This window comes from Schistocerca gregaria, chromosome 3 (assembly GCF_023897955.1).
Source record: "Schistocerca gregaria isolate iqSchGreg1 chromosome 3, iqSchGreg1.2, whole genome shotgun sequence".
NCBI lineage: Eukaryota > Metazoa > Arthropoda > Insecta > Orthoptera > Acrididae > Schistocerca > Schistocerca gregaria.
This window is the reverse complement of record NC_064922.1, coordinates 31,765,335-31,778,919: the sequence shown is the minus strand read 5'-3', so window position 1 is coordinate 31,778,919 and position 13,585 is coordinate 31,765,335.

Here is a 13,585-nt window from a genome sequence, read left to right as displayed (position 1 = left end):
TCTCAAACAGCCTACGCTTTGATCGTTCCCTGGAAGACCAGTAGTAGTTTCCGATTCACATCTGGAGGCACTGTGCAATCTGAGGACTATCAGACTGTTGATGAAACACAGAAATTACATCGGGATTGATTACAACAGTCACCATGCGCACTTTCCTCCATGGGAGTAATGTCTCAAACAGTCTACGATTTGATCGTTCCCTGGATGACCAGTAGTAGTTTCCGATGCACATCTGGATGCATTCTGTAATCTGTGGACGTTCAAAGTGTTGATGAAACACAGAAATTGCTTCGGGATTGAATACAACAGTCACCATGCGCACTTTCCTCCATGGGGGTAATGTCTCAAACAGTCAACGCTTTGATCGTTCCCTGGAAGACAAGTAGTAGTTTCCGATGCACATCTGGAGGTATTCTGTAATCTGTGGACTATCAGAGTGTTGTTGAATCACAGAAATTGCATCGGGATTGAATACAACAGTCACCATGCGAACTTTCCTCCGTGGGAGTAATGTCTCAAGCAGTCTACGCCTTGATCGTTCCCTGGAAGAATAGCAGTAGTATCCGATGAACATGTGGAGGCATTCCGTAATCTGGGGGCTATCTGAGTGGTAATGAAACACATAAATTGCATCGGGATTGAATACAACAGTCACCATGCGCACTTTCCTCCATGGGAGTAATGTCACAAACAGTCTTCGCTTTGATCGTTCCCTGGAAGACCAGTAGTAGTTTCCGATTCACATCTGGAAGCACTCTGATATCTGTGGCCTATCAGACTGTTGATGAAACAGAGAAATAGCATCGGATTGAATACAACAGTCACCATGCACACTTTCCTCCATGGGAGTAATGCCTCAAACAGTCTCCGCTATAATCGTTCCCTGGAAGACCAGTTGTAGTTTCCGATGCACATCTGGAGGCACTGTGTAATCTGAGGACTATCAGACTGTTGATGAAACACAGAAATTACATTGGGATTGAATACAACAGTCACCATGCGCACTTTCCTCCATGGGAGTAATGTCTCAAACTGTCTACGCTATGATCGTTCCCTGGAAGACCAGTAGTAGTATCCGATGCACATCTGGAATCATTCTGTAATCTGTGGACTTTCACAGTGTAGATGAAACAAAGAAATTTCATCGGGATTGAATACAACAGTCACCATGCGCACTTTTCTCTATGGGAGTAATGTCTCAAACAGTCTACGATTACCTCGTTCCCTGGAAGAGAAGTAGTAGTTTCCGATGTACATCTGGAGGCATTCTGTATTCTGTGGACCCTCAAAGTGTTGATGAAACACAGAAATTGCATTGGGATTGAATACAACAGGCACCATGCGCACTTTCCTTCATGGTAGTAATGTCTCAAACAGTCTACGCTTTGATCGTTCCCTGGAAGACCAGTAGTAGTTTCCGATTCACATCTGGAGGCACTGTGTAATCTGAGGACTATCAGACTGTTGATGAAACACAGAAATTACATCGGGATTGAATACAACAGTCACCATGCGCACTTTCCTCCATGGGAGTAATGTCTCAAACAGTCTACGCTTTGATCGTTCCCTGGAAGACCAGCAGTAGTATCCGATGAACATGTGGGGCATTCCGTAATCTGGGGGCTATCTGAGTGGTGATGAAACACATAAATTACATTGGGATTGAATACAACAGTCACCATGCGCACTTTCCTCCATGGGAGTAATGTCTCAAACTGTCTACGCTATGATCGTTCCCTGGAAGACCAGTAGTAGTATCCGATGCACATCTGGAATCATTCTGTAATCTGTGGACTTTCACAGTGTAGATGAAACAAAGAAATTTCATCGGGATTGAATACAACAGTCACCATGCGCACTTTTCTCTATGGGAGTAATGTCTCAAACAGTCTACGATTACCTCGTTCCCTGGAAGAGAAGTAGTAGTTTCCGATGTACATCTGGAGGCATTCTGTATTCTGTGGACCCTCAAAGTGTTGATGAAACACAGAAATTGCATTGGGATTGAATACAACAGGCACCATGCGCACTTTCCTTCATGGTAGTAATGTCTCAAACAGTCTACGCTTTGATCGTTCCCTGGAAGACCAGTAGTAGTTTCCGATTCACATCTGGAGGCACTGTGTAATCTGAGGACTATCAGACTGTTGATGAAACACAGAAATTACATCGGGATTGAATACAACAGTCACCATGCGCACTTTCCTCCATGGGAGTAATGTCTCAAACAGTCTACGCTTTGATCGTTCCCTGGAAGACCAGCAGTAGTATCCGATGAACATGTGGGGGCATTCCGTAATCTGGGGGCTATCTGAGTGGTGATGAAACACATAAATTGCATTGGGATTGAATACAACAGTCACCATGCGCACTTTCCTCCATGGGAGTAATGTCACAAACAGTCTTCGCTTTGATCGTTCCCTGGAAGACCAGTAGTAGTTTCCGATTCACATCTGGAAGCACTCTGATATCTGTGGCCTATCAGACTGTTGATGAAACAGAGAAATAGCATCGGATTGAATACAACAGTCACCATGCACACTTTCCTCCATGGGAGTAATGCCTCAAACAGTCTCCGCTATATTCGTTCCCTGGAAGACCAGTTGTAGTTTCCGATGCACATCTGGAGGCACTGTGTAATCTGAGGACTATCAGACTGTTGATGAAACACAGAAATTACATTGGGATTGAATACAACAGTCACCATGCGCACTTTCCTCCATGGGAGTAATGTCTCAAACTGTCTACGCTATGATCGTTCCCTGGAAGACCAGTAGTAGTATCCGATGCACATCTGGAATCATTCTGTAATCTGTGGACTTTCACAGTGTAGATGAAACAAAGAAATTTCATCGGGATTGAATACAACAGTCACCATGCGCACTTTTCTCTATGGGAGTAATGTCTCAAACAGTCTACGATTACCTCGTTCCCTGGAAGAGAAGTAGTAGTTTCCGATGTACATCTGGAGGCATTCTGTATTCTGTGGACCCTCAAAGTGTTGATGAAACACAGAAATTGCATTGGGATTGAATACAACAGGCACCATGCGCACTTTCCTTCATGGTAGTAATGTCTCAAACAGTCTACGCTTTGATCGTTCCCTGGAAGACCAGTAGTAGTTTCCGATTCACATCTGGAGGCACTGTGTTATCTGAGGACTATCAGACTGTTGATGAAACACAGAAATTACATCGGGATTGAATACAACACTCACCATACGCACTTTCCTGCATGGGAGTAATGTCTCTAACAGTGTACGCCATGATCGTTCCCTGGAGAACCTGTAGTAGTTTACGATGCACATTTGGAGGCTTTCTGTAATCTGTGTACTATCAGAGTGTTGATGAAACACAGAAGTTGCATCTTGATTGAATACAACAGTCACCATGCGCGCTTGCCTCCATGGGAGTAATGTCACAAACAGTCTACGCCTTGATCGTTCCCTGGAATACCAGTAGTAGTTTCCGATTCACATCTGGAGGCACTCTGAAATCTGTGGACTATCAGACTGTTGATGAAACAGAGAAATAGCATCGTATTGAATACAACAGTCACCATGCGCACTTTCCTCCATGGGAGTAATGTCTCAAACAGTCTCCGCTATGATCCTTAACTGGAAGACGAGTAGTAGTTTCCGATGCACATCTGGAGGCATTCTATAATCTGTGGACTTTCACAGAGTAGATGAAACACAGAAATTGCTTCGGGATTGAATACAACAGTCACCATGCGCACTTTCCTCCGCGGGAGTTATGTCTCAAGCAGTCTACGCCTTGATCGTTGCCTGGAAGAACAGCAGTAGTTTCCGATGAACATGTGGAGGCATTCCGTAATCTGGGGGCTATCTGAGTGTTGATGAAACACATAAATTGCATCGGGATTGAATACAACAGTCACCATGCGCACTTTCCTCCATGGGAGTAATGTCTCAAACAGTCTACGCTATGATCGTTCCCTGGAAGACCAGTAGTAGTTTCCGATTCACATCTGGAGGCATTCTGTAATCTGTGGACTTTTACAATGTAGATGAAACAAAGAAATTTCATCGGGATTGAATACAACAGTCACCATGCGCACTTTCCTGCATGGGAGTAATGTCTCTAACAGTGTACGCCATGATCGTTCCCTGGAAGACATGTAGTAGTTTACGATGCACATCTGGAGGTATTCTGTTATCTGTGGACTATCAGAGTGTTGTTGAAACACAGAAATTGCAACGGGATTGAACACAACAGTCACCATGCGCACTTTCCTCCGCGGGAGTTATGTCTCAAGCAGTCTACGCCTTGATCGTTCCCTGGAAGAACAGCAGTAGTTTCCGATGAACATGTGGAGGCATTCTGTAATCTGTGGACCATCAGAGTGTTGTTGAAACACAGAAATTGCATCGGGATTGAATACAAAAATCACTATGCGCACTTTCCTCAATGGGAGTAATGTCTCAAACAGTCTACGCTTTGATTGTTCCCTGGAACACCAGTAGTTGTTTCCGATGCACGTCTGGGGGCATTCTTTAATCTGTGGACAATCAGAGTGTTGATGAAACACAGAAATTGCATCGGGATTGAATACAAGAGTCACCATGCGCACTTTCCTCCATGGGTGTAATGTCTCAAACAGTCTACGCTATGATCGTTCCCTGGAAGACCAGCAGCAGTTTCCGATGCACATCTGGAGGCATTCTGTAATCTGTGGACTTTCACAGTGTAGATGAAACAACGAAATTTGATCGGGGTTGAATACAACAGTCACCATGCGCACTTTCCTCTATGGGAGTAATGTCTCAAACAGTCTACGTTTACATCGTTCCCTGGAAGAGAAGTAGTAGTTTCCGATGTACATCTGGAGGCATTCTGTAATCTGTGGACCTTCAAAGTGTTGAAGAAACACAGAAATTGCATCGGGATTGAATACAACAGTCACCATGCGGACTTTCCTCCATGGGAGCAATGTCTCAAACAGTCTACGCTTTGATCGTTCCCTGGAAGACCCGTAGTAGTTTCCGATTCACATCTGGAGGCACTGTGTAATCTGAGGACTATCAGACTGTTGATGAAACACAGAAATTACATCGGGATTGAATACAACAGTCACCATGCGCACTTTCCTCCATGGGAGTAATGTCACAAACAGTCTACGCTTTGATCGTTCCCTGGAAGACCAGTAGTAGTTTCCGATTCACATCTGGAGGCACTCTGAAATCTGTGGACTATCAGACTGTTGATGAAACAGAGAAATAGCATCGGGATTGAATACAACAGTCACCATGCGCACTTTCCTCCATGGGAGTAATGTCTCAAACAGTCTCCGCTATGATCGTTCCCTGGAAGACCAGTAGTAGTTTCCGATGCACATCTGGAGGCACTGTGTAATCTGAGGACTATCAGACTGTTGATGAAACACAGAAATTACATCGGGATTGAATACAACAGTCACCATGCGCACTTTCCTCCATGGGAGTAATGTCTCAAACAGTCTACCTTTTGATCGTGCCCTGGAAGACCAGTAGTAGTTTCCGTTGCACATCTGGAGGCATTCTGTAATCTGCGGACGTTCAAAGTGTGGTGAAACACAGAAATTGCTTCGGGATTGAGTACAACAGTCAGCATGCACACTTTCCTCCATGGGAGTAATGACTCAAACAGTCAACGCTTTGATCGTTCCCTGTAAGACCCGTAGTAGTGTCCGATTCACATCTGGAGGCACTGAGTAATCTGAGGACTATCAGACTGTTGATGAAACACAGAAATTACATCGGGATTGAATACAACAGTCACCATGCGCACTTTCCTCCGTGGGAGTAATGTCTCAAACAGCCTACGCTTTGATCGTTCCCTGCAAAGACCAGTAGTAGTTTCCGATTCACATCTGGAGGCACTGTGTAATCTGAGGACTATCAGACTGTTGATGAAACACAGAAATTACATCGGGATTGAATACAACAGTCACCATGCGCACTTTCCTCCATGGGAGTAATGTCTCAAACAGTCTACGCTTTGATCGTTCCCTGGATGACCAGTAGTAGTTTCCGATGCACATCTGGAGGCATTCTGTAATCTGTGGACGTTCAAAGTGTTGATGAAACACAGAAATTGCTTCGGGATTGAATACAACAATCACCATGCGCACTTTCCTCCATGGGGGTAATGTCTCAAACAGTCAACGCTTTGATCGTTCCCTGGAAGACCAGTAGTAGTTTCCGATGCACATCTAGAGGTATTCTGTAATCTGTGGACTATCAGAGTGTTGTTGAAACACAGAAATTGCATCGGGATTGAATACAACAGTCACCATGCGAACTTTCCTCCGTGGGAGTAATGTCTCAAGCAGTCTACGCCTTGATCGTTCCCTGGAAGACCAGCAGTAGTATCCGATGAACATGTGGAGGCATTCCGTAATCTGGGGGCTATCTGAGTGGTGATGAAACACATAAATTGCATCGGGATTGAATACAACAGTCACCATGCGCACTTTCCTGCATGGGAGTAATGTCTCTAACAGTGTACGCCATGATCGTTCCCTGCAGAACCTGTAGCAGCTTACGATGCACATCTGGAGGCTTTCTGTAATCTGTGTACTATCAGAGTGTTGATGAAACACAGAAATTACATCGGGATTGAATACAAAAGTCACCATGCGCACTTTCCTCCATGGGAGTAATGTAACAAACAGTCTTCGCTTTGATCGTTCCCTGGAAGACCTGTAGTAGTTTCCGATTCACATCTGGAGGCACTCTGAAATCTGTGGACTATCAGACTGTTGATGAAACAGAGAAATAGCATCGGATTGAATACAACAGTCACCATTTGCACTTTCCTCCATGGGAGTAATGTCTCAAACAGTCTACGCTTTGATCGTTCCCTGCATGACCAGTAGTAGTTTCCGATGCACATCTGGAGGCATTCTGTAATCTGTGGACCATCAGAGTGTTGTTGAAACACAGAAATTGCATCGGGATTAAATACAACAGTCACTATGCGCACTTTCCTTCATGGGAGTAATGTCTCAAACAGTCTACGCTTTGGTCGTGCCCTGGAAGACCAGTAGTAGTTTCCGTTGCACATCTGGAGGCATTCTGTAATCTGTGGACGTTCAAAGTGTTGATGAAACACAGAAATTGCTTCGTGATTGAATACAACAGTCACCATGCGCACTTTCCTCCATGGGAGTAATGTCTCAAACAGTCAACGCTTTCACCTTTCCCTGGAAGACCAGTAGTAGTTTCCGATGCACATCTGGAGGCACTGTGTAATCTGAGGACTATCAGACTGTTGATGAAACACAGAAATGAGATCGGGATTGAATACAACAGTCACTATGCGCACTTTCCTCCATGGGAGTAATGTCTCAAACAGTCTACCCTTTGATCGTGCCCTGGAAGACCAGTAGTAGTTTCCGTTGCACATCTGGAGGCATTCTGTAATCTGTGGACGTTCAAAGTGTGGTGAAACACAGAAATTGCTTCGGGATTCAGTACAACAGTCACCATGCGCACTTTCCTCCATGGGAGTAATGACTCAAACAGTCAACGCTTTGATCGTTCCCTGTAAGACCAGTAGTAGTTTCCGATTCACATCTGGAGGCACTGTGTAATCTGAGGACTATCAGACTGTTGATGAAACACAGAAATTACATCGGGATTGAATACAACAGTCACCATGCGCACTTTCCTACATGGGAGTAATGTCTCAAACAGCCCACGCTTTGATCGTTCCCTGGAAGAATAGTAGTAGTTTCCGATTCACATCTGGTGGCACTGTGTAATCTGAGGACTATCAGACTGTTGATGAAACACAGAAATTACATCGGGATTGAATACAACAGTCACCATGCGCACTTTCCTCCATGGGAGTAATGTCTCAAACAGTCTACGCTTTGATCGTTCCCTGGATGACCAGTAGTAGTTTCCGATGCACATCTGGAGGCATACTGTAATTTGTGGACGTTCAAAGTGTTGATGAAACACAGAAATTGCTTCGGGATTGAATACAACAGTCACCATGCGCACTTTCCTGCATGGGAGTAATGTCTCTAACAGTGTACGCCATGATCGTTCCCTGGAGAACCTGTAGTAGTTTACGATGCACATCTGGAGGCTTTCTGTAATCTGTGTACTATCAGAGTGTTGATGAAACACAGAAATTGCATCTTGATTGAATACAACAGTCACCATGCGCACTTTCCTCCATGGGAGTAATGTCACAAACAGTCTTCGCTTTGATCGTTCCCTGGAAGACCAGTAGTAGTTTCCGATTCACATCTGGAGGCACTCTGAAATCTGTGGACTATCAGACTGTTGATGAAACAGAGAAATAGCATCGGATTGAATACAACAGTCACCATGCGCACTTTCCTCCATGGGAGTAATGTCTCAAACAGTCTCCGCTATGATCGTTCCCTGGAAGACCAGTAGTAGTTTCCGATGCACATCTGGAGGCACTGTGTAATCTGGGGGCTATCTGAGTGGTGATGAAACACATAAATTGCATCGGGATTGAATACAACAGTCACCATGCGCACTTTCCTCCATGGGAGTAATGTCTCAAACAGTCTACGCTTTGATCGTTCCCTGCATGACCAGTATTTAGTTTCCGATGCACATCTGGAGGCATTCTGTAATCTGTGGACCATCAGAGTGTTGTTGAAACACAGAAATTGCATCGGGATTAAATACAACAGTTACTATGCGCACTTTCCTTCATGGGAGTAATGTCTCAAACAGTCTACGCTTAGGTCGTGCCCTGGAAGACCAGTAGTAGTTTCCGTTGACATCTGGAGGCATTCTGTAATCTGTGGACGTTCAAAGTGTTGATGAAACACAGAAATTGCTTCGTGATAGAATACAACAGTCACCATGCGCACTTTCCTCCATGGGAGTAATGTCTCAAACAGTCAACGCTTTCATCTTTCCCTGGAAGACCAGTAGTAGTTTCCGATGCACATCTGGAGGCACTGTGTAATCTGAGGACTATCAGACTGTTGATGAAACACAGAAATGAGATCGGGATTGAATACAACAGTCACCATGCGCACTTTCCTCCATGGGAGTAATGTCTCAAACAGTCTACCCTTTGATCGTGCCCTGGAAGACCAGTAGTAGTTTCCGTTGCACATCTGGAGGCATTCTGTAATCTGTGGACGTTCAAAGTGTGGTGAAACACAGAAATTTCTTCGGAATTGAGTTTAACAGTCACCATGCGCACTTTCCTCCATGGGGGTAATGTCTCAAACTGTCTACGCTATGATCGTTCCCTGGAAGACCAGTAGTAGTTTCCGATGCACATCTGGAATCATTCTGTAATCTGTGGACTTTCACAGTGTAGATGAAACAAAGAAATTTCATCGGGATTGAATACAACAGTCACCATGCGCACTTTCCTCTACGGGAGTAATGTCTCAAACAGTCTACGTTTACCTCGTTCCCTGGAAGAGAAGTAGTAGTTTCCGATGTACATCTTTAGGCATTCTGTAATCTGTGGACCCTCAAAGTGTTGATGAAACACAGAAATTGCATTGGGATTGAATACAACAGGCACCATGCGCACTTTCCTTCATGGGAGTAATGTCTCAAACAGTCTACGCTTTGATCGTTCCCTGGAAGACCAGTAGTAGTTTCCGATTCACATCTGGAGGCACTGTGTAATTTGAGGAGTATCAGACTGTTGATGAAACACAGAAATTACATCGGGATTGAATACAACAGTCACCATGCGCACTTTCCTCCATGGGAGTAATGTCTCAAACGGCCTACGCTTTGATCGTTCCCTGGAAGACCAGTAGTAGTTTCCGATTCACATCTGGAGGCACTGTGTAATCTGAGGACTATCAGACTGTTGATGGAACACAGAAATTACATCGGGATTGAATACAACAGTCACCATGCGCACTTTCCTCCATGGGAGTAATGTCTCAAACAGTCTACGCTTTGATCGTTCCCTGGAAGACCAGCAGTAGTATCCGATGAACATGTGGGGGCATTCCGTAATCTGGGGGCTATCTGAGTGGTGATGAAACACATAAATTGCATCGGGATTGAATACAGCAGTCACCATGCGCACTTTCTGCATGGGAGTATTGTCTCTAACAGTGTACGCCATGATCGTTCCCTGGAGAACCTGTAGTAGTTTACGATGCACATCTGGAGGCTTTCTGTAATCTGCGTACTATCAGATTGTTGATGAAACACAGAAATTGCATCTTGATTGAATACAACAGTCACCATGCGCACTTTCCTCCATGGGAGTAATGTCATAAACAGTCTACGCTTTGATCGTTCCCTGGAAGACCAGTAGTAGTTTCCGATTCACATCTGGAGGCACTCTGAAATCTGTGGACTATCAGACTGTTGATGAAACAGAGAAATAGCATCGGATTGAATACAACAGTCACCATGCGCACTTTCCTCCATGGGAGTAATGTCTCAAACAGTCTCCGCTATGATCGTTCCCTGGAAGACCAGTAGTAGTTTCCGATGCACATCTGGAGGCATTCTGTAATCTGTGGACCCTCAAAGTGTTGATGAAACACAGAAACTACATCGGGATTGAATACAACAGTCACCATGCGCACTTTCCTCCATGGGAGTAATGTCTCAAACTGTCTACGCTATGATCGTTCCCTGGAAGACCAGTAGTAGTTTCCGATGAACATGTGGAGGCATTCCGTAATCCTGGGGCTATCTGAGTGTTGATGAAACACAGAAATTGCATCTTGATTGAATACAACAGTCACCATGCGCACTTTCCTCCATGGGAGTAATGTCATAAACAGTCTACGCTTTGATCGTTCCCTGGAAGACCAGTAGTAGTTTCCGATTCACATCTGGAGGCACTCTGAAATCTGTGGACTATCAGACTGTTGATGAAACAGAGAAATAGCATCGGATTGAATACAACAGTCACCATGCGCACTTTCCTCCATGGGAGTAATGTCTCAAACAGTCTCCTCTATGATCGTTCCCTGGAAGACCAGTAGTAGTTTCCGATGCACATCTGGAGGCATTCTGTAATCTGTGGACCCTCAAAGTGTTGATGAAACACAGAAACTACATCGGGATTGAATACAACAGTCACCATGCGCACTTTCCTCCATGGGAGTAATGTCTCAAACTGTCTACGCTATGATCGTTCCCTGGAAGACCAGTAGTAGTTTCCGATGCACATCTGGAGGTATTCTGTAATCTGTGGACTATCAGAGTGTTGTTGAAACACAGAAATTTCATTGGGATTGAATACAACAGTCACCATGCGTACTTTCCTCAATGGGAGTAATGTCTCAAGCTGTATACGCTTTGATCGTTCCCTGGAAGACCAGTAGTAGTTTCCGATGTACATCTGGAGCATCCTGTAATCTGTGGACTATCAGAGTGTTGATGAAACACAGAAATTGCATCGGGATTAAATACAACAGTTACTATGCGCACTTTCCTTCATGGGAGTAATGTCTCAAACAGTCTACGCTTAGGTCGTGCCCTGGAAGACCAGTAGTAGTTTCCGTTGACATCTGGAGGCATTCTGTAATCTGTGGACGTTCAAAGTGTTGATGAAACACAGAAATTGCTTCGTGATAGAATACAACAGTCACCATGCGCACTTTCCTCCATGGGAGTAATGTCTCAAACAGTCAACGCTTTCATCTTTCCCTGGAAGACCAGTAGTAGTTTCCGATGCACATCTGGAGGCACTGTGTAATCTGAGGACTATCAGACTGTTGATGAAACACAGAAATGAGATCGGGATTGAATACAACAGTCACCATGCGCACTTTCCTCCATGGGAGTAATGTCTCAAACAGTCTACCCTTTGATCGTGCCCTGGAAGACCAGTAGTAGTTTCCGTTGCACATCTGGAGGCATTCTGTAATCTGTGGACGTTCAAAGTGTGGTGAAACACAGAAATTTCTTCGGGATTGAGTTCAACAGTCACCATGCGCACTTTCCTCCATGGGGGTAATGTCTCAAACTGTCTACGCTATGATCGTTCCCTGGAAGACCAGTAGTAGTTTCCGATGCACATCTGGAATCATTCTGTAATCTGTGGACTTTCACAGTGTAGATGAAACAAAGAAATTTCATCGGGATTGAATACAACAGTCACCATGCGCACTTTCCTCTATGGGAGTAATGTCTCAAACAGTCTACGTTTACCTCGTTCCCTGGAAGAGAAGTAGTAGTTTCCGATGTACATCTTTAGGCATTCTGTAATCTGTGGACCCTCAAAGTGTTGATGAAACACAGAAATTGCATTGGGATTGAATACAACAGGCACCATGCGCACTTTCCTTCATGGGAGTAATGTCTCAAACAGTCTACGCTTTGATCGTTCCCTGGAAGACCAGTAGTAGTTTCCGATTCACATCTGGAGGTACTGTGTAATTTGAGGAGTATCAGACTGTTGATGGAACACAGAAATTACATCGGGATTGAATACAACAGTCACCATGCGCACTTTCCTCCATGGGAGTAATGTCTCAAACAGTCTACGCTTTGATCGTTCCCTGGAAGACCAGCAGTAGTATCCGATGAACATGTGGGGGCATTCCGTAATCTGGGGGCTATCTGAGTGGTGATGAAACACATAAATTGCATCGGGATTGAATACAGCAGTCACCATGCGCACTTTCTGCATGGGAGTATTGTCTCTAACAGTGTACGCCATGATCGTTCCCTGGAGAACCTGTAGTAGTTTACGATGCACATCTGGAGGCTTTCTGTAATCTGCGTACTATCAGATTGTTGATGAAACACAGAAATTGCATCTTGATTGAATACAACAGTCACCATGCGCACTTTCCTCCATGGGAGTAATGTCATAAACAGTCTACGCTTTGATCGTTCCCTGGAAGACCAGTAGTAGTTTCCGATTCACATCTGGAGGCACTCTGAAATCTGTGGACTATCAGACTGTTGATGAAACAGAGAAATAGCATCGGATTGAATACAACAGTCACCATGCGCACTTTCCTCCATGGGAGTAATGTCTCAAACAGTCTCCGCTATGATCGTTCCCTGGAAGACCAGTAGTAGTTTCCGATGCACATCTGGTGGCATTCTGTAATCTGTGGACCCTCAATGTGTTGATGAAACACAGAAACTACATCGGGATTGAATACAACAGTCACCATGCGCACTTTCCTCCATGGGAGTAATGTCTCAAACTGTCTACGCTATGATCGTTCCCTGGAAGACCAGTAGTAGTTTCCGATGAACATGTGGAGGCATTCCGTAATCTGGGGGCTATCTGAGTGTTGATGAAACACATAAATTGCATCGGGATTGAATACAACAGTCACCATGCGCACTTTCCTGCATGGGAGTAATGTCTCTAACAGCCTACGCTTTGATCGTTCCCTGGAAGACCAGTAGTAGTTTCCGATGCACATCTGGAGGTATTCTGTAATCTGTGGACTATCAGAGTGTTGTTGAAACACAGAAATTTCATTGGGATTGAATACAACAGTCACCCCGCGTACTTTCCTCAATGGGAGTAATGTCTCAATCTGTATACGCTTTGATCGTTCCCTGGAAGACCAGTAGTAGTTTCCGATGTACATCTGGAGCATCCTGTAATCTGTGGACTATCAG